This window comes from Pezoporus occidentalis, unplaced genomic scaffold, assembly GCF_034315485.1.
Source record: "Pezoporus occidentalis ecotype Australia unplaced genomic scaffold, CSIRO_AGI_Poc_V1 ctg116, whole genome shotgun sequence".
Classification (NCBI taxonomy): Eukaryota; Metazoa; Chordata; class Aves; order Psittaciformes; family Psittacidae; genus Pezoporus; species Pezoporus occidentalis.
In genome coordinates, this window is record NW_026912951.1 from 1,856,401 (window position 1) to 1,875,119 (window position 18,719).

An 18,719-nucleotide genomic window follows, 5' to 3' on the forward strand; every position below is an offset into this window, starting at 1 on the left:
GGTCATGTTTAAAATCATGGAAACATGACCTGTTACATAGACACCATGTCACAAAGTGGGCCCGGAGGAGTCCATGTAGTAACTCAGTCGCCTTGCCTGGCTGGATGCTCCTATGAGCTAACTATGAGGGATCAGCAAGCCACCCTCCAGTCTGTCAGTATTGCCAGATTTCACAATTTAATGGCAAGACTTTCTACAGCTGTTATATCACTCCAAGATCCCTTGGTGTGTCAGAGCAGTGGAGATTTCCTTCCTGATTATTGGAAAAAGGCTTGAAGTATGGATTCAGGTAGGAAATCATAGGACTCACATAATATTGTATTTCAAAAATGTCATTAATTTAAGCAAAATCTTCTTTTAAAGCACTTGAGGTGGGAATTTTGCTCCCCGTGGTCATTATCAGGCTTCTGATTGATGCAGCATGTGATACGCTATATTACAGCAGGGTAATACCATGTCATGATAAAGCAATGATGCAAATTCTTGCCAACTGAAGATTGTGAGCTTGAACTGGTGACCTGTCTTCCTCTCTTGGGCATTGGTCAGTATGGTGACCAATTGGTCAGAGAAAGAGAATGAGTTGACAGGGATGAATCTGCTTTTCTACGGATTTTGATTAATTTTTTATAAATTCCATTTCAAACTCAAACCACCAACATTCCTATAAACATGTTTCCTAAAGTCCTGGCCTCTGCAGCTATGTTTTTCAAGAACAGGCATCCACCAAAGTAATTATAATCAACAAACACCACAGTGAGTCACCAGTATGATTCACTGACCTAGTTGTAGTGCACAGGATTGTAAAAACGGGGCCAGATTTTCCTCTGCCACAGGGAGAGGGAACACTGACCATCAGCTTCACTACACCAAAGTGAGGGACATGGCCCTGCATGGTGGGTTCTGATAGCAACTCACAGCCTATCCTCAGAAGTTGCTGTGCAGGCTGAAGGTAAACAGGGTGCTATGTGTACTTAAAAGCAGAGACTGCCACCAGTAGCTGCAGAACCCTTACAGTCCTGAGCATACTGGCTAGTGCTGTATTGCCACCAACAGTAGACACTGTTAGCCTTACATTTTCTGAGGTATGGGCAGTTGTGGACACAGCCAGATGGGGCTGTCAGGCAGATCATACAGCTGCAGTTCAACCAGCTATTCAGCTAGAGAAAGTTTCTTAGTGTTACAGTACAGTGAAGCAAAGAGCATCCTGGGTCAGCAACTTAAATGGCAGACTTATCCAAGAAGACCCTCATCTATAAGTCACCTTCCACCTTACCTATCACTTCCTCTTGTAAATATTTCTAAAATGATGGGCAAACATTTTGTCAGTTGCAGGCCTATGTTTGAAGTTGGTAGGAGTTTGTTGTAAATTATGAGGTTGATTTGAATGGTTGGTTCCATTCTGTTTAGTCATATCTATGTTCACATCCCACTAGGAATTGAGTAAACTGTGTTGCACAAAGACCACAGTATTCCAAACGCTATTCCATGAAAATGTACAATAAAAAAAAACACCAAAAAAAAAACAAGCCATATGGAAATGTATAGTGAAAAGGTGTGCACTGAACAGGCAACCTACCAGATGCTGCACAGCATTTTGGTGTGAGAGAGACCATGAGATAAGGCTGGCCAGTAGAAGGAAGAGGCCTGCAGAAAAGAAGAGACAGCAGAAGAGAAAGAGCTTGGCTGCAAAACCAGTCAAAGGGTGCATGTCATGCTGTGGAACCCATTCACAGACTAGCTGCTCAGAGCTTGACCACCGAATGACAGTGAACTCGGTGAATCACAGAGATTGGAGCGACCAGATGTCATAATAATTAATTCCAACTGTACAGTAATTAGAAACTGCATAGAAGCAGCAATTTCTTGTCAACAACATTAATACATCATCTTTTGATGGAAAAGGCTCAAGTTTTATAGTTCTGGCTAATACAAAAGTATTAAATACTTCTAAAGAATAAAATTCTAGATTCTGACACAGGTTTTGCTATGAGACAAGACTGTAGACTTTGCATATCTCAGACGGGACTAGCTCAGCATCCATAATTCTAAAATATCCTTCGGAAAGCATGTGTCTATGTATAAGGCAGGACTTCTTCACAAGCATCTATCTGACCATTTTGAAGCAATAATTTCAAATCCTCTTTAACAAAATATTTTCAAATTTTATAAAGGAATTCCAAGAATTTTGAACAGGAATGATCTGCTTCTTTTATGTCACTTCTAACTTTACTACTTAATGTAATCAACCTTCAGGTAAATGATTCTTAAGCTGCTCTTTCTTATTTAGAGGTGATATTTTGGCACATATCTTGGGGATTTACATGCCCAAATTGCATTAAAATGCATTAGGGCAGAGCATACAGTTCCTGTAAAAAGTGTTGCCTCTATTAGGAACCTCCATGTTTATAAGATCCAAAATATAGCTTATCTGTATATTCACATTCTGGTTTTTTATTTGGATGTAGCTTCTCATCCGTGTATTGCTATTCTGTTTCTCATTTTGTATGGAGGATATTAAAATGAGGAAGACAAAGTTTGTGCTTGTTGACACGTGTAACAGTGCATGAAGGGCGCTGGATCTTCCTTTCTTTTAGCATTAAAGTCCTTCCATAAAGTAGCAAGACAGTTGTTTCTAATCTATAATGTTCAGTTCTTTTAATTGAGTAGCAAATTATGGTTCCTCAGGATACCACAGGAATTTAATTAAGTGGAGCTACTTTGTTTACACAGTGCAAATGAGAACAGAATTTACCTGCAGTTGAGAGACAATTGAGAGGTGTTTTCTTCATCAGAAGAAGAATACTATCACTTCTGAGTTTTTTATGTAGTTAGCTGTAGATAGGTTAAGAAATTATTCATTAAAGATTAAACATATAATTGTTGTAATTCTGCTCTTTTATCCAGTCTAGCAGTTTAAATGGAAATGTCATAACTTTGTCTTACAGTTCTTATGTTTGCCACAAGAAAGCAGGGAAATGAAACAGAGCATTAAGGCATCAGCTTTAATAGGGGCTTGGGAGGGTTAGCTAATTGTTGTTTTTTTTTCAGTAGAATTGATACTTTGTACCATGCCAAAAAATAAACCCCAAAACTAACAAGAAACCCAAACAACCTTCTAGCACTTATTATCTTTCATGTAATAACAGGCACATCTTCTATAGTTCAGCACTTGTAAGTAACTCTAGAATAGCAAACCTGTGCAAACAACTCTGATCTTCTGAGAAACTCTGAAGTAGACAGTTTTGTGCAAAACTCAGCACTTTGTTGACCATTCAGACAACGGCAAATGAATGTTCTCAGCACTTACTTGCTCCTCTGCAATAATAAGCCAGTGTGAATGTGTGACAGAAAAATCCTCACTTAAACAAAATTTAATTTCCAAGTTCACAAGGGGTGAGTAAAAACAGATTCTTGTCATTTACAAATAAATTTTCTTACGTACAGAATGAAGTGAAAAAGGTTATACCCGGGCTTTTATCATGCTGCAATACTCGCAGTTAGCATGGGAAGAGGGGATTTCTATTTTATTATTTCGTTACCAGAATCCTGAGGCCAGATTAGGCAAGGAAGGGCGAGGCAGGCTGGGATAACTGACAAGCAGTGATTAAGAGTTTGCTCCTTTTCACAGCTTTGGGGGGCATAGTTCTACTGTGCACTCAGTGCTTTCAGGCACCTTAGCTGTATGCTGCAGGAAACCATTTCAGCTTGAGCTGCTTGTGTAGCAGTGTGACAGGGACAGCTGGACTAACTGCTCAGGTCTACAGAGCTGTGTTCCATCCCCATCCTTTTCCTGGTTGGAAACATGACACTCCTTTTGCCATATTCTCTCTCCTCATTTCTGACTCATTCCCTGTTTCTTTTTATATACAGAAAGGAATTATTCCAGTGCAGGAGAGGTCAGGGCCGCTTCTGCAACTTCACGCTGCTCGCACAAAGACAATATCTAGATACCTCTCATACACATAGCACTATGCACACTTGGGGGACCAAAGCATCTGGCTCATAGCAGACTGTTTTCATACAGTATTTAGCTCCCCTGTACCTCATCGCTTCCTGGTGGCACTGGGGGTGGGGAGATTGCACTTAGAGAGGGAACACAGCAGCTGGATTGGCATCTGTCATGTGGCAACAAAAATAGCAAAGCAGCATTATGATTTCAGCCACAAAATCATTATATAATCCTGAGTTATAAAAGCTTCAAGGTTTTTCCCTCATGTTCATGGAAGTGACCTTTAGTGACTGTTTTCTGGACAAATAAACACCAAACTTTCAGAAAAGGAAAGTCCAATTACGTATTGAATGTTCTCAGCTCTGACTTAGAGCTGGGAATCTATCTAACAACTGGCTTAATCATGAACCACCGTAGTCAGAAGGTGTTTTACAAACTGGTTAGCCTGTGGAGTATTTGTTAGGGATTTAACCAGAAAAAGGATGGAAATTCACCTGGAACACAAGCAGCCTTTGTTCAGCAAACTGCGGACATATTCCTTCAGGCAAATCTTTCCATCAACTGGATTAACTAAGCAAATAATTATGCAGAGTGCTTACTCCTGGGTTTGTAAATCTGAATTAAATTTATTTCCTTTACAGGTGCACTGTATATGAGTATGTTAAGGCAAGATCAAAGTCTCAGTCTCCAGGACTGTTTTGATTCAGTAAATTCAGTTGATGCCTTTGAAACAGAGGGGAGTGCTGGTTCTGAGTTATCAGCAGGGCTACTGGTGGTCATCACCAGGTGGTTAAGAAACACTTTCAATACCACTGAAGTCCTGTTCATATATTCATGCCCTTTAGGGAAGGAAACAAAATTGAAATCAAGGACTCATGTATTTTAATTCCAGACTCCTAAGGAGGATGCTGGCAAGCTAGATGGCACTTGGCGATACCAAATATCTCATGAATATACACCAGTTGTCCCATAACTGTAAGGCTATGGCCTATTGAAAATACTGCTTTGGAGAGATCTGTAATGGTATAAGCTATAAACTATGATTTAGAAATTCTTTAATAAACAGTTAATCAATTCAGCCACACTGAACTCTTTGTGCCAGTGTCCAGTAGTGAGCTAGATCCTCACAGTGCTGTGTTTTGACTTTCAGCTGGGGAACAGAGCTGATAACAATGATGTTTTGGTTTGGTCAAGGACTTTGTGAGCCTCATGCTCTGCCAGGGAGGAGGGGAAGCCGGGAGGAAGCAGAGACAGGACACCTGACCCAAACTGACCAAAGAAGGATTCCATATCACAGCACGCCATGCCCAGGATGTAACCGGGAGTTAGCTGGAAGGGCTGGGACTGCGGGGTTGGAGGAGGTATCAGGCAGTGCTTGGTCAGGCTGGGGGGGCGAGTTATCGGTCGGCTGGTGCTGAGGTGTTGTATTCTCTTCCCTTGTTATTTCCCTTATCATTGTTATTATTGGTGGTAGCAGCAGTGATTTGTGTTATACCTTAGTTACTAAACTGTTCTTATCTCAACCCGTGGGAGTTGCATTCTTTTTGATTCTCCTCTCCATCCCTCTGGGAGTAGGGGGAGGGAAAGAAGGGGGGGAGTGAGTGAATGAGTTGCCTGACTGGGTTTAAACCACAACACTCCCCTACTCTGAAATATCTTAGTGTGTTGTTAGCTATATCTTAAGGCATCAGCTTTTTCAGTGATGTAGCAACTCTATGCTTTTTCTGAAAGTGTCCCACACACTTGGTTTGTTTTTTTTCCACACAGTTTCACAGACTGATTAATTCAGTCCTACCTCCTTTGCCATTAGGAAATGAATATATTTCCAGTGTTACAGGGGCAGACATTGGCTGAAGGGATGGCGCTTCTCAAGGTTGCAGAGGAAATCAGTAGTAGAGCCTGAATGAACCCTTAGTTCTCTGGATGTCTGATGTTGTATTTCAGTCAAGAATCCAGAACAGCATCTCAGAATACAAGGGGCAAAGGGCCACCTTCCCAGTAGCTGCTCTCACAAGTACATGTTCCTGCGCTGAACTCCTCTGGAGTCTGAAACAAAGTGAAGAGCCCGAGTCTCTCCAATGCGTTCTTTGAGAATTGCAAGCCAGAAGCCCATTCTTCATCACAGGGCTGTTTTCTGGCAGCTGGCTAATACCAGCACAAAACTACAGAAACCCATCCATTGTCTGCTGGTAGGAGAAACTGTCAATATTTTATGGGCTGGATTTTGTAGCTGACCTGTGGCTTTCTAGACTCATTCTTGTTTTTTGCTAGAAAGGGAGTAAGGCATAATAAGTTACAGATGGGACATGCTTCTTTTCCTACTTAAAAAAAAAAAAAAGTAGAAAAGTGAGCTTGAGAAGATTTGTTGTTGTTACACTGTATTATTGACATAATGAGGCAGTGAAAAGCAGCAAAACCAAAGAGCGAAACAGAAGTGTGCCCTAATCAGCTTGCATTGGCTGTCTTGGTAAATCTCATGAGTTAGGGATTACTCTGGGACTTCCTTACTCCACATCATGCAGGTAATTCTGTGACCAATACAGACCTGCCTGCAGTTGCTTTTGGACTTTGGCAACGCCCAGTTGTTGTTCACAGGCCTGAGTGATGCTCTGACTTGTCCGGGCCTATGCCTTGTTCTGCAACATGTAAGCTGTGTGTGTATTGTGCAGCTCATTGCCCCAGCTTACTTCCCCTGAATTCCCTGCCTCATTGCCTTTGGTGGCTCAGAGTGGCAGAGCTGAAGGCAAGGAGACTGTCTAAGGAAGGAACTGGTCATGTCTGCCTTTCCTGTTGAGCTTTTTCCCTTTTACAGTTATAGTACATCTATTAACATACTAGAGAAAGCTGGGGAGTCATTTGCTCTTGCAGAGCAGTTGCACACACTGTAATTTAGATGTTTCCCAACAGCCCTGTCAGGCAGGCAGAATGATTGTGAAAACATGCCTATGTCTTACAGGGGGGATTTTCCTGTTCGAGCATCACAAGTCAAAGTCCCCATTAACGTGGACAGGGAATGGAGGTACCAAATTTTTCAGAAACCATTTTGAAAGTTGTGAGCAAAACAGGAAATCAAATAATAAAATAATGAGCATGTACTAAAGCAGTAAAGTCCTTCATCCAGGTGAGAGGAGTTAATACTTAAACAGGTGGTGTGAACTTGAGAAGGGACTCCTCAAAGGTTCTGTGTGGGGGTTGAAGAGGTTTGTGAATCTGGAGACATCTCCCGTGCATGAGCAGAATAGGTTGCGGACCATTGTCTCCCCTTGGGACTTGAGGGGCTTTAGAGAGCTCTTTAGAAAGGAAGTGGGCTGTGATGAAAGTAGAGCTTGGTGACATGAATCAGGCCAGTGGTTTGCAGAAAGCTGCTAGTGCTGACTTTTGCAGTGCTCAGTTTGGATGCAGACACACAGCTCCCCAAAGAGTATGTGGAAAGAGATGGGTAGCAAGCAGGACTGATCCATCGAGGAGGGAAATGATCTTATCCTCTATCTTGGTCCACAGACACTTCACTACATTTCTGCAGTCTATTGTACTCCATGTACCCTGCCTTTCATGAACCCCCACCTCCTTCTCAGTTGTGTGAAAGGATCACACAAACAGGAGAGGTTTGTGTGATGCTTTTGTGGTTGGTGGGAAAATGACAAATGAGCTGGGTTCCGCATCCAGGAGAGAGGAAGTCCACCATCCTGTATTTCTATGTCATATATTATTGGTTTTGTTTTCTACTGAATGTTAGCTGCAGCTGCCTTTTACCAGATGTCTCGTAAATACCCACACTGTTCAGTTTATTTGGCCAAGCTTATCTTTGATCCTGGCAACATCTAAATTCTAGTGTCATGGAAGCCAGCAGTTCAAAGGTAAGTTACTTGCTATTTTTATCTGTATCTCTGTGAAAAAAAAACCTGATACTATAGGGCTGTGGGGAGAAAGAAAATGGTAACATAATGGAAACTAGACAGAAATCCCACCTTCTCTCCCAGTACATCCTGGCAACCTGTTGGGATTGTAGCTTTTCCAGCTCCGGCTGTCTGTAGAAGGGACCCTCACAATGAGAAGTTAATTCTGACTGTTAGGTTCCTTGTCCTGTGTCCTGAGATCTACCTAAAGAATAGGCCTTAGAATCCACTTCATCTCTGCAGTGTAAAGTATTGCAGCTCTGTGTGGGAATACCTGTTTCTTTCCTTTGGTTATTGGAGGCTTATTGGCTGTTCAGTTAAGAAAAGCTCAAACAAGCAGATGAGTTAAGGTAGGTGTGGTTGTCCCAGCTAACACACAGTTTTTTTCTGATCAGAAAAGACTATTGAGGACTAACCCTTTAGCGTGTGAGACAGTAGAAGCTGTCTGGCTTGACTTGTGAGTTTGACAGAGGAGTAAGTTAGTTTACCTGAGGACATTATGAAACATGATGAGACTTGCAGCAGCGAAATATAAGGTAAGTCAGTTGGTGCCTCCTTGGGAAAGAGAACTAACTGGTGGTGTGGTGCAGAGATAACAGAACCCACTGAAAAGAGGCAGGCAGGCAGGCAGACAGACAGACTCTCCCACTGTCTTTTTGCAAGATGTTAAGGCAGTCAGACTCACCCACAGTTGCAGATTTGTGGCTGGACCTAACCAGTATCCATAGGGTGCTGGGGAGGTGAGGAGCAATGATAAGATACAAGAATTAATAGAACAAGGAATACAGATAGTTGAAAGCTGAGGGTTTCCAGGGATGTCAGAGTACTTAGGATTTTCCATTTTGAACCTGGGATAAACAACACACATCATAATAGCTAACAGCATAAATGCTGTTCTCATTTTGGACTGTATACTAATTTAACTAGCTAGCCCATAGCAACAATGCTGTAATACACATGGGCCCAGATGTTTTGTGATAATAAAACTGTAGCTTGCTAAAGCTTAAGGAGGAAAGATGCTGGGTCTTCTCCAGGGAGAGAATGATTGTGTCCTGCAAAAGATGTGGCTTGATGCAGCTGGAGAGAATTAGCCAGCTAGAGTATTCACTACACAAAATAACCCAGTCTCAGCATGAAAAAGCAATCTCCAAAGCCAGTTTCTGTATTAAGCTTCTGTTTGTCATGGGTGCAAGGGATGTGTTCTGATTTTTAACCAGCCTCAGCTCTGGCCTCCAATTCTGGATGTAGAGGAACTGTGTTTTGGAGCTTGACACTAACCACAGGTAACTCTCTTTCACTGAATAATTCAAGAATTTAACCAGTTTAGCTACCTCTGAAAGTCTTGCTATGTTTATATACCTCTTGCAACTGGCCTTTAATGTCTCTTCAAATTGATTCTCAACTACTCAGTTAGGCTACTGGTGCTTTCTTTCAGCCACTATTTTCTTTACTTTTCCTTTTTATTTAGAACTTGAACACTCTGGGTTTATGTGCTCTTGGCTAGGCTACAGGACTTCAGCTTCTCATTAGCAGTTGCAAAGCTTAAGGGAAGAAACAGAAATATGCAGCAATACAAGTATGGGTATGATACCATCATTAGTGAAGGCTCACATGGCAAGGCTTGCTCTTTCAGTGACCCCAGAAAAGGTATTACCATCACAGCTTGCTGGTGGAACTGTCAGCAAAAGAGAATAAGAATTAATTTGTGCCTGATATTTGTAGTGCCTGGTCACTGAGATTCATGAAAAAGTCACACAGAAAGCAGCTTCCATAGTAGAAGATAAAGCATGCTAATTTCCTAACTCTGAAAAGCCATGGGTTTTATTATCTTTTGGCTCAGACCTGTACTAGGGGAGATACCTTGAAATAGAAGTAAAAAATCAGCTAAGTATCTGATTATCATGTGACATCTCTTTTCAGCAGCTGCCAGAGGGTGGGGAGGCTCCCATATTAGCAATCACATGAAAATTACAATATTCAATGGCAGCACCCACAGAATGTCCATCTCCCTGTAGAAACTGGTTTTGCCGCTACAAGCACGTTCATGTTGAGATCATCATCTACTCAACAGTTCTTGATTCCTTGCACTTCAGAGGATGCGCCTTATCTGTTTTGAAGGTGGATGGCAGAGAACATGAACACTGACTTTATGTACAAGTAATTTAAAATAATATAGCACGTTTATTTTAAACTGTAACTCCAATAGGTTTTATGTGCACCATGTTACACCAGAGTTACTCTATCCACCCCTTCTGGAGTTAGAAGAAGCAATATTATAGAAGATAAAATTAAATTCTTCTTGTGACAGAAATACGTATTTTAGAACAGCTGTTATTCAGGACTAGCCATAGCTTTCAGACCTCTCCAGATCTAGTTATTTCAATGAGAACAACAGTCCCCATGTCTTCTTTCTGGGTACGACCATGTTTTAAAGGTGTTTTCACCCTATGGTTCCAGCCATCATTGTTCTTCCACCTTCATTCTGCCTGACCACTTCCAAGCAACTTGTTTGGAAGGGAGATATGATTTTTTGATGGCACAGTGACCCAGATAAACTTACTTATTACTTATGCATTTGGAGGGCAGCAGTCACAGAAGAAGGACAAAATAGTAAAAGGCCAGCAAGCAAATTATTCTATTAAGTATTTAGCATCTTCCTTCACACTGAAGCAGGCCCCACTTATTCAAATGTCACTATTCACGGAGAAGCAAAATTTCAGCTCTTGCCTCTCCAGATCTACAGATCTTCAAAAAATTCCATTCAGAACTGCATATTCTGGAGCACTGTTCCCCTGGACACCTGTGGTGCTTGATCAGAAGCATTTGACACCTGTTCTGCAGTCAGTTTTCTGAAATCTGTGACTTTTTCATCTAGGTATATGAAGGTACAATTATTAGATTTAACTCTTAGCACTTTGCAAGCAATGCAGTAGCCATCAAATAGACAAGAAAGCCAGAAAACAATCACTGACAGCGCCCAGATACTTCACAGGGAAGCTGTAGCTAAGTTTATTATTACCTCTTGCATTACCTTTAAGATTTTGCCTGGAGGGCAGTGCTGAAATCAGGCTTCCAACCTGCAAGGGAATTTACAACTACTTGCTAAGTCACCCTCCCTGCCCTGAAGCCTTTTTATTCTAAAAAGGGACTCTTTTCATTTTATAGAAGGAAAGATGATGCATAAACCAAATCCAGAGTTAGATTTTGCAGCAGACTGACACTGACATGCCTCATGTCTTGCGGAGCATCCATGAGACAATCAGAAATGTTTTCTGGGAACGCTGTGAGTTTGAGCCCTGTGCCTTTCTTACCCAGCCTCCTTTACAGACCAGGAAGACATGGAGTAGTGAGTGACTGACATTATTAAGTCATCCTTGTCAGTGAGGGCACTTATGAAAAACACATCTGGTTTTGAAAAACACAAAATTGCAGATACAATGGATATGCAAAATTCCTCTCCCCCCAGAAAAAAAGTTTTAGAAGTTGGTATCTCATTTCAGTTCCCATAAGAACGAATAATCTACCAAACACCAGGTTTTCAATGGAGATTAGAGTGAGGTTTGCTCTATGTTTTCTTTTTTTTTTAAAAAAAAAATCTTGAGGAGAAAAACTCTCATGGTGTCAGTTTATTTCATCTGTGTGAGAAAGGGCAGGATGTTTTGCTGGTTAATTCATCATGTGTGAAAAATAAAATGTTGCCAAAACCTACATTGAACATACTTCCTTAAGAAAAGTAGGTTACATTACATTAAGCCTGAAGGGGTTTAGTCACTGTAGAAAAGTCAGTCTATAGCTTCTGCTCTAACAGCAGGCTGTAATGCCCATACTTGCCCAGAATATCATTTCTCTATTATACTGTCTTGCTGGTCCCTGATTACAAAATGTTTCATTTTTTAATTTTTTTTTTCTTCTTTCTTTTTCTTTCTATATGTGAAATTTTTGGAAAACTCATCTAAAATTCTTTAGACAGTATTTCGTCTTTCTATCTACATATATCAAAACTTCAGCCAGAATTCCTTAAATCTGTACTTGAAAGGAGCAGATAGTGATGAACTGGAAAAATGCAGAGGATTGATAACATCTTAAATAGTTTGCATATTTTTATGTTGCTGGGACATGAAACATGAATGGCACTTATAACAAAATATTAGGCATGTGAAGGTGACCTGTGTTTGTCACTCAAGTTGTTTAAAATCTTTATCAGCTCTCTTGATGCTTGTTTTACAGATGTAACCTCCCATTTTCCAGACAATGCATACAGTGCACTCGGCAAGTGTACTTACTATTTAGAACAGAAGAACAGTGCTTGCATCTGCAGACATTTGTATGAGTCATCCTCATGATGTTAATGCAGGTTTTCATGAAGCACCTGTATGAGAAAAAGCTGGTAGAATCAGCCTTCAATTCCTGAATGTATTTTAAAGTTTCTTTAAGGTTTTTCAGGCTGAAGAAAGGCTCTAGAAAGACAGAAATACAAATAAGACATCAACAGTGAAATGTGGCCGTTGCAAGTTTTATTATTTGAGTGCTGACAGGTCATTTCCCCTTTGCCTCTTGCATAGCGTAATATTATCACCAGTCAGCAGCAACCATTTGGCTTGTCAGCAGAAGGGCAGGGAAATCACACACCAGGCAGGGAAAGCTTCTTTGTTTCTTTCCCAGGGAAATCCATGACAGAAAACAAAGGAAGAAATTATAAATGATGATCAAATAAGATAGAATCATCCCCTCAGGAATTTCATTCTCTTTTCACTGGGTGAGGAGAACAAAAGGCTCAATGTTTATCTGCTCTGCTCTTGAGAGAGCCAAGTCAGTTCTCTAACAGAGCACTGGGGCTTTAATGGTGACTAAAAGCAAATGCTCCAAGGGAAGTGGAGCAGGTTGGGATGGACTACACCTCCAGCAGCTATGAAACACTAATAAAGAATCCACTTTTGTAGGTAGAAGTTTGGCTAGAACTTAGGCTTTTTTCTTGGTGCGTGTGTCAGTCTGACCTAGGCAACAAGGTGCAGCACTTCAAATGCACAAATATGCCACAGGACCTCAACAAAGCCCTTAATTATCCAATGGTTAGGGAATTACTGCATTGCTGGGAGCATGAAGTACTCAGTAATATCCCACAGCTGTCTGAAGAAACCTTTGTGCTGCTGCCAAATAGTTTGTGGGGACATTAAAACTAGCAGTGAATTCTCAGCAAAAAAATTAGACTGAGCTTTACTTACAAAGACCAGCAGTGTTTCTGGGCTCTAAATCTGGGCAGTCCTGCCCTGATGCCCGTGCTAGTAAGAGAGAAAGTCTCTTAAATCTTTAGTCCGTTCCAGCTTTTGAGGGGATACAGATAGCTCTTTGATCCCTGCTTTATGCTGGTGTGTCTTGGCAATTAACTCGCCTCCTTTTCAAATACCGTTATTTAGCATGCTTGAGACCTTATGTAGACAGCCATCAACAGATGGAGTGTGGACTCCAGGGAAGTGGTAAGTTATCAGATACAAGGGATATATCTTCACTGGATGTCATATTAAAATATTGTTCAAAGCGTGAAGTGGAGACAGAAATTTGTGACATGCAGACAATTTTTTTAACCGTCAAGAGTTTGATTATTTGATACATTTTTTAATGGCAAGAAGCCTGGCCAGTGTAGAATGGGAAGATCCACAAGGACAGAATGAAAGATTCACTTTTGGAGACAGAGTTGAAGAGTCCTCTTAGTTAACCTGAAAGAGTAACATCAAGCAAAGTAGGAAAATGTTATCATCCAGATCCAAATTGTTTGCCACCATCTTGTTTTGTTGCTTTAGGCAAGTCAGAATTTTTCAGTTTCTCACTGTACCGATTTAGGGGACTATAATGCTTGCTTACAGCCTAGACTTGCTGCGCAGTTTGACTAACAGCTTTGTGAAGAGCATGCTGCTGTCCAAGATAGATGTTTTAGATGTGCAAAGCCAAAGGTGTGTTAAGCAGAGGAGAGTCTGACCATCCATGCCGCAAAGCCTTGGTTTTGTTCCCTTTGTAAATCTTTCTGACAAACGCATGTGCAGATCTTCAGACTCAGCCATTCTCTAAAATCATTAAGAACTAAATTTAGCAATTTAGAGGCCAAATCTTGTGATGAAATCACCTGACAGCTGTGTCAATAGCACTGTCAATCACCAAGTATCAGCCCTGGGAAAGTCAGGCAGTGTTTCCTCAGGGTTCATGCTGTACAGGATTAAAACCCAGAGCTCTTCAGGGCAGAACTGTTGTAGCAGAGCAGCTCTGATTATATGCCACTATCCTGTTTTGGCTCTGTACTGTCTTTTCAGGCCTGCCACTCCTTGCTGACACATTGCCAGGTCACCTCCGCTTCCGTGCTTTCGCTTGCTTATTCCCAGGCAGGCCAGCCGCCAGGTCCTTTTGGACAAGTGGCATTCAGAGAGCCTACAGAGCTGTCCTCTGCAAACCGGAACTATTCTTCAGGCTAGATAGGAATCTATAAAACTGCTGGACATTTTAAACTGCTTTGAAGGGCTATCAGTACTACACATATTCATATCCTTTTGTGAGTCAGAATGAATTTTCTTGGCAACAAACATCATTCAGGAGGTGAATTTGCCAAACCCTATGTTATTCAGTGTCCTTCCATTGCTGGGCCATTTTAACCTCTGCGGCTATGAGGCTCTTGAATGAAGCGTTTGTGTCAGGCAGCCTTCTTATTAAATATAGGAAGATTAAACAGGAAAACTCATGCCAGTTTTCAGTGTATTTCCCCACTCATTTCTCCGGCGCTGCTCACAGAAGTCTGGTAAAGTGGTCTTACCTTGCCTGCGTAGGTTTCTGTGGTCTATGGGATGAGTACAGCTGGGAGAAAAGCATCAAAATGCAAGTGCATCTTTGGAAACTCTCTCCAGACTTTTCAAATGGCCTGAGTTCAGTTTGTTTCCTATCAAGTTTTCACATGAGTTCCGTAGGCAACAGTAGGAGTTGATCTCACCCTATAATGTGACTTAGCAGCTGCAGCTAAAGACTTGCCCTGAGAATGAATAGCAAGGTGAGTGTGTGGTTTTAGGAAGAAATGGTTCCATGTTTCCTTTCACACTGCTTTCCAACAGGATGATCTTACTTTCCTTCATTGTATTTATTGCTGAATAAAGGCTTCCTTTACAGGATGGCTAATCTCCTTCCTTCCTTAGGTAGTGTTCAATCTTCAAGGAGCTAGTTTGTTGCAGATGGGAAGACAGAGGTGTATTACAAGTACATTCTTCTGTTTGAGACTTCATGAATATAGAGTAGCAGTATATCATAATATGCTGAATACCTAGTAATGCGCCAACTATATTTGGAGCTCTCAATCTGCTCTGTGGATGGAAAACAACTAGAAGACCAGGTCAACTACCACCTTCTACTCTGCTGGGAAGAATATCAGTAGTGCAGACAATTTAATACAAATCTATTCCTGGAAACTGATAATAGAATTGTAAGGACACGGGACTTTGACACTTCAGCGCTCTTCGTGCTTTAATGTGTCTGAAGTTGAAATTTCAGCAGGAAGGATATCCCTAATGAGAAAAGCAAGGAATGATTCCTTTTATTTTGCAGACCCTGAGAAACTCTGGCTGCAGGCTAGCACCTTTATGCACTGTCAGTGCACAGGTGAACTATGCACTGTCAGTGTAAAGGTGAACGTGTCTAACAGTTCTGATTCACAAGCTATATGATATTGCATTCCTGACAATGGCTTAGTAAATGACTGTAAAGAAACCACAATCTCTGTGTTCGACTGATCAGCTACTTGCAACTTTATTTACCTAATTAATTTACCCTTACACTCATTCTCAGGCCTCGCATTTGTGGTAAGGGTCAGCATGAGCCTATAGAACTTAGGAAAGGTTATGGGCTGCTGAAAAAACAGTTACATTCAGAAACAACTGTGATGTGATTAAGTAATTTTTCATACCATATCAGCCTTTGAGAAGGAATGCCTACCTATTTGATGAACTATCTTTGGATCATACTCTTAAAATAAATGAGTCATTGACATTCTTTAATGAGTAAGGAATTGCCAGGTATTTTTCAGTTCTCTTTTTCTTTCCTAAGGCAGAAAGTGCCTTAGGCCATGTGTATGCAAAGAACATCTTCACTGTGTTCAATCATTTTACATTTGTGATGCTCTCCTTTACCATGGGATGTCTGTATTGGAAAAGATCGGTAAGCAGAAAGGCACAGTTAGTTTAGCGGAACGGAATGGGATATTATATTTCACTTGGAAGGGACCTACAACAATCATCTAGTCCAACTGCCTGACCAATTCAAGGCTATGCTGAACTCAATTACAGAAGCTGCTGCAGGTTCAAGTGTAAATGGATTCAGTCACTTTAAATCTGGTTTATATAATGTTAGCTTATACCTGTAAGCGACAATTTAACTTACAGTTCGACAAAACATGGGGACATGGATCCTATTCGCAAACTTAGAGTGAACATTAAAAATTACCTTCCTCTGCTTCCTGCTTGAATCTGCTTCTTGTTTTCTTGGTGCCTGAGAATTGAAAAAGCAGGACAAGTATGCACTCTCTAAGTAGTGTTGGAGGAAAGACCTAGTAAACAAGAAGCTATGAGATACATATTCTCTTTCCTTTCCCAATTTGTTAAGCAATGCTGTGCTTTCTGTTGTGCCTATTTTCCTGCTCTCTCATGTGTCAGTGTGGGGTTTTCCTTTTCTTCAGGCTAAGACAAGAATGAAGGAATTCTGAGGAGCTAATAAAAAAGTTGCTTTTGATCAAGTGGGAAATTCACAGATACCTAGTTATAAATAACACACCTCCTCAAGTTACCTGGATAACAAGAGTTCCAGTCCATTACAGAATCTGTTAAGACAGTTATGTGTTTTGTGTGCTTTTAGGAGTGTCATCATAGATAAAAGTATTTGATCTACCCAGTTTTTCATCCTGCCTTTTGACGTGGCTGATAACTGGAAGTTAGGTGATCAGCAAACTTTCCAATATCCTTTCTCACCCTGAAAACACACATAAGCTGCTTTACTGTAGAAGCCAGTTTAATGCCTTGGAGGGACCCTTGGTTCATGAGCTGCAAAGCTAAGTTTTAGTACAAGCTCTGCTGCTGACTCACACATTGCCTGTAAGCACCTTCATTACTGGGAGGTTATTTAAAAAGTCCAGCCCACTAATTTAAGGTCTGTCTGTTCTTATGGTTCTTGTGATGTTTTGTAGGGACATTATTTTCAGTGCCAAACAAATCTATTCAAATACGTTCAAATTAATTCTCTGAATGAACACCTTAAAACCTACAAATTCTGTTATTAGTCAGAAATGTTAGCTGTCTGTCAGGCTTAACAAGTGCACGTCTGCTGAGCTAAAGATCTTTTCCCCAGCTGAACTCTGTTCATGTGCCATGTCACCTTCAGCTTCACCTCCTTGGAGAGGCCTTTAGGTCTAATGTACAGTTAAAGGCTGCAAGGAGGTTTGCTTCCTTCCTCTGCACATAGCTGGTGGATCTGCTAACTCTGTATGGAGTGTTACTCAGACAAAAAGCTGAAAAATACAGAGGCAAGACCAGAGAATCCAAGGAAACAAAAAGCAGTAAGCAAGAGTATGCATAGATGAGTTCATAGGGAGCTTGCACCAAATGAGTAGAAGAGATTTGAAGACTTATTTACGTCACAAAGACAACTGGATGGAAAAGATGTACATCTCCATTGGCATTTACATGGCAGAAGCTATTTATGCAAGAAATGTCACTTAGGGGAACCCCTGGAACACACTGTACAGACAGTGTTGACTTGTGAATATGTTTGGGCTGGAAGAAGTTCTCTGATAATCACAGCTATTGGTCTAGAGCACCTTCCCAAATTATGAAATGAGGCAAAAAGCCTGACGCTGCTTCACAGAGAACATCGGTCGTTTTAAGAAACAGCATTTTATGAAGTGGCTTCCTTCAATAACCAGGAACAAAATGTGAGGGTTAGCATGTCCCCTTCATCAGATATCCTTAATGTTTATTCTCTAGCAAATTAAGGAATTATTTTTCTAAGAATCCTTATACAAGGTCCTCGTATGTTTGCTTTTGAGCATCTGTGTTTGGATAATGTAATCTTTGTTTTCATCTCTGTCACTGGACTTCTTCAAGGAAACCAAAATATTTTATAGTAAGCAAAACAGTGCTATTAGGCACAGGCTGAAGACATAATGGAAATACCCCATGCAGTGAAATCCGTTTTTAATAGGTCACATCATTCAACTATGACTGGTTAAAGAAGACACTGGAAAAAAAAAATGTTTGGCCTCAGAAACAACAATATGTGTTATAAAAGTATAAATATAGAAAATTATTAAATCAAAGCAAAACTAACAATATGGACAACCTCAGCAATCAGTCATCATGCAATGGCTGAGGTTATTTTGCATACTACATGTACAAATGGGCCTGAAATAATGCATTTCTATCCTACCATTTTACCTCTACCTTTCTGTCAAGGTTGTTAAAAGTTACTGTCTTTGTCCTGTGACAATCAGTGGGGTTATCTGCCAGTCGCACTGGGCAATTTTCTGGCATCTCTTAAATGCCTCAGCTATTGAATCGCTGTGGGAATACTGGTTATAGTTCAAAGCCCTGTTATGCTAATTACAAACACAAGACAAGCAGAGGACCCAGTGCCTTCCCTCAGAAAGTACAAGCTAAGTGAAGTAACATTTCTAAGTGTCTACACCTAAATGGGTAGCTGGTAGTAGGTTTGTTTTGAATCTTACCTTAATGCAGTATAGTGACAACAAGTATCTCCTTACTGAGCCAGTGGAGAGGATTTTCTACCTGTCTTTTCTTCTTTAGATAGTATATAATGCATTGCCTACGACAGCGAGTTACAACTTTGCTTTCTGTTCT

At 40.8% G+C, this 18,719-nt stretch overlaps 1 long non-coding RNA gene across 1 annotated transcript; it reads left to right on the plus strand.

Moving 5' to 3' along the window:
- The first annotated feature begins 8,233 nt into the window (after window positions 1–8,233).
- Window positions 8,234–12,674, plus strand: LOC134174453 (uncharacterized). Its single transcript, XR_009968656.1, has 3 exons — window positions 8,234–8,381; window positions 9,063–9,128; window positions 9,314–12,674. It is a non-coding gene; the product is annotated as an uncharacterized LOC134174453 (long non-coding RNA).
- The last annotated feature ends 6,045 nt before the right edge of the window (window positions 12,675–18,719 follow it).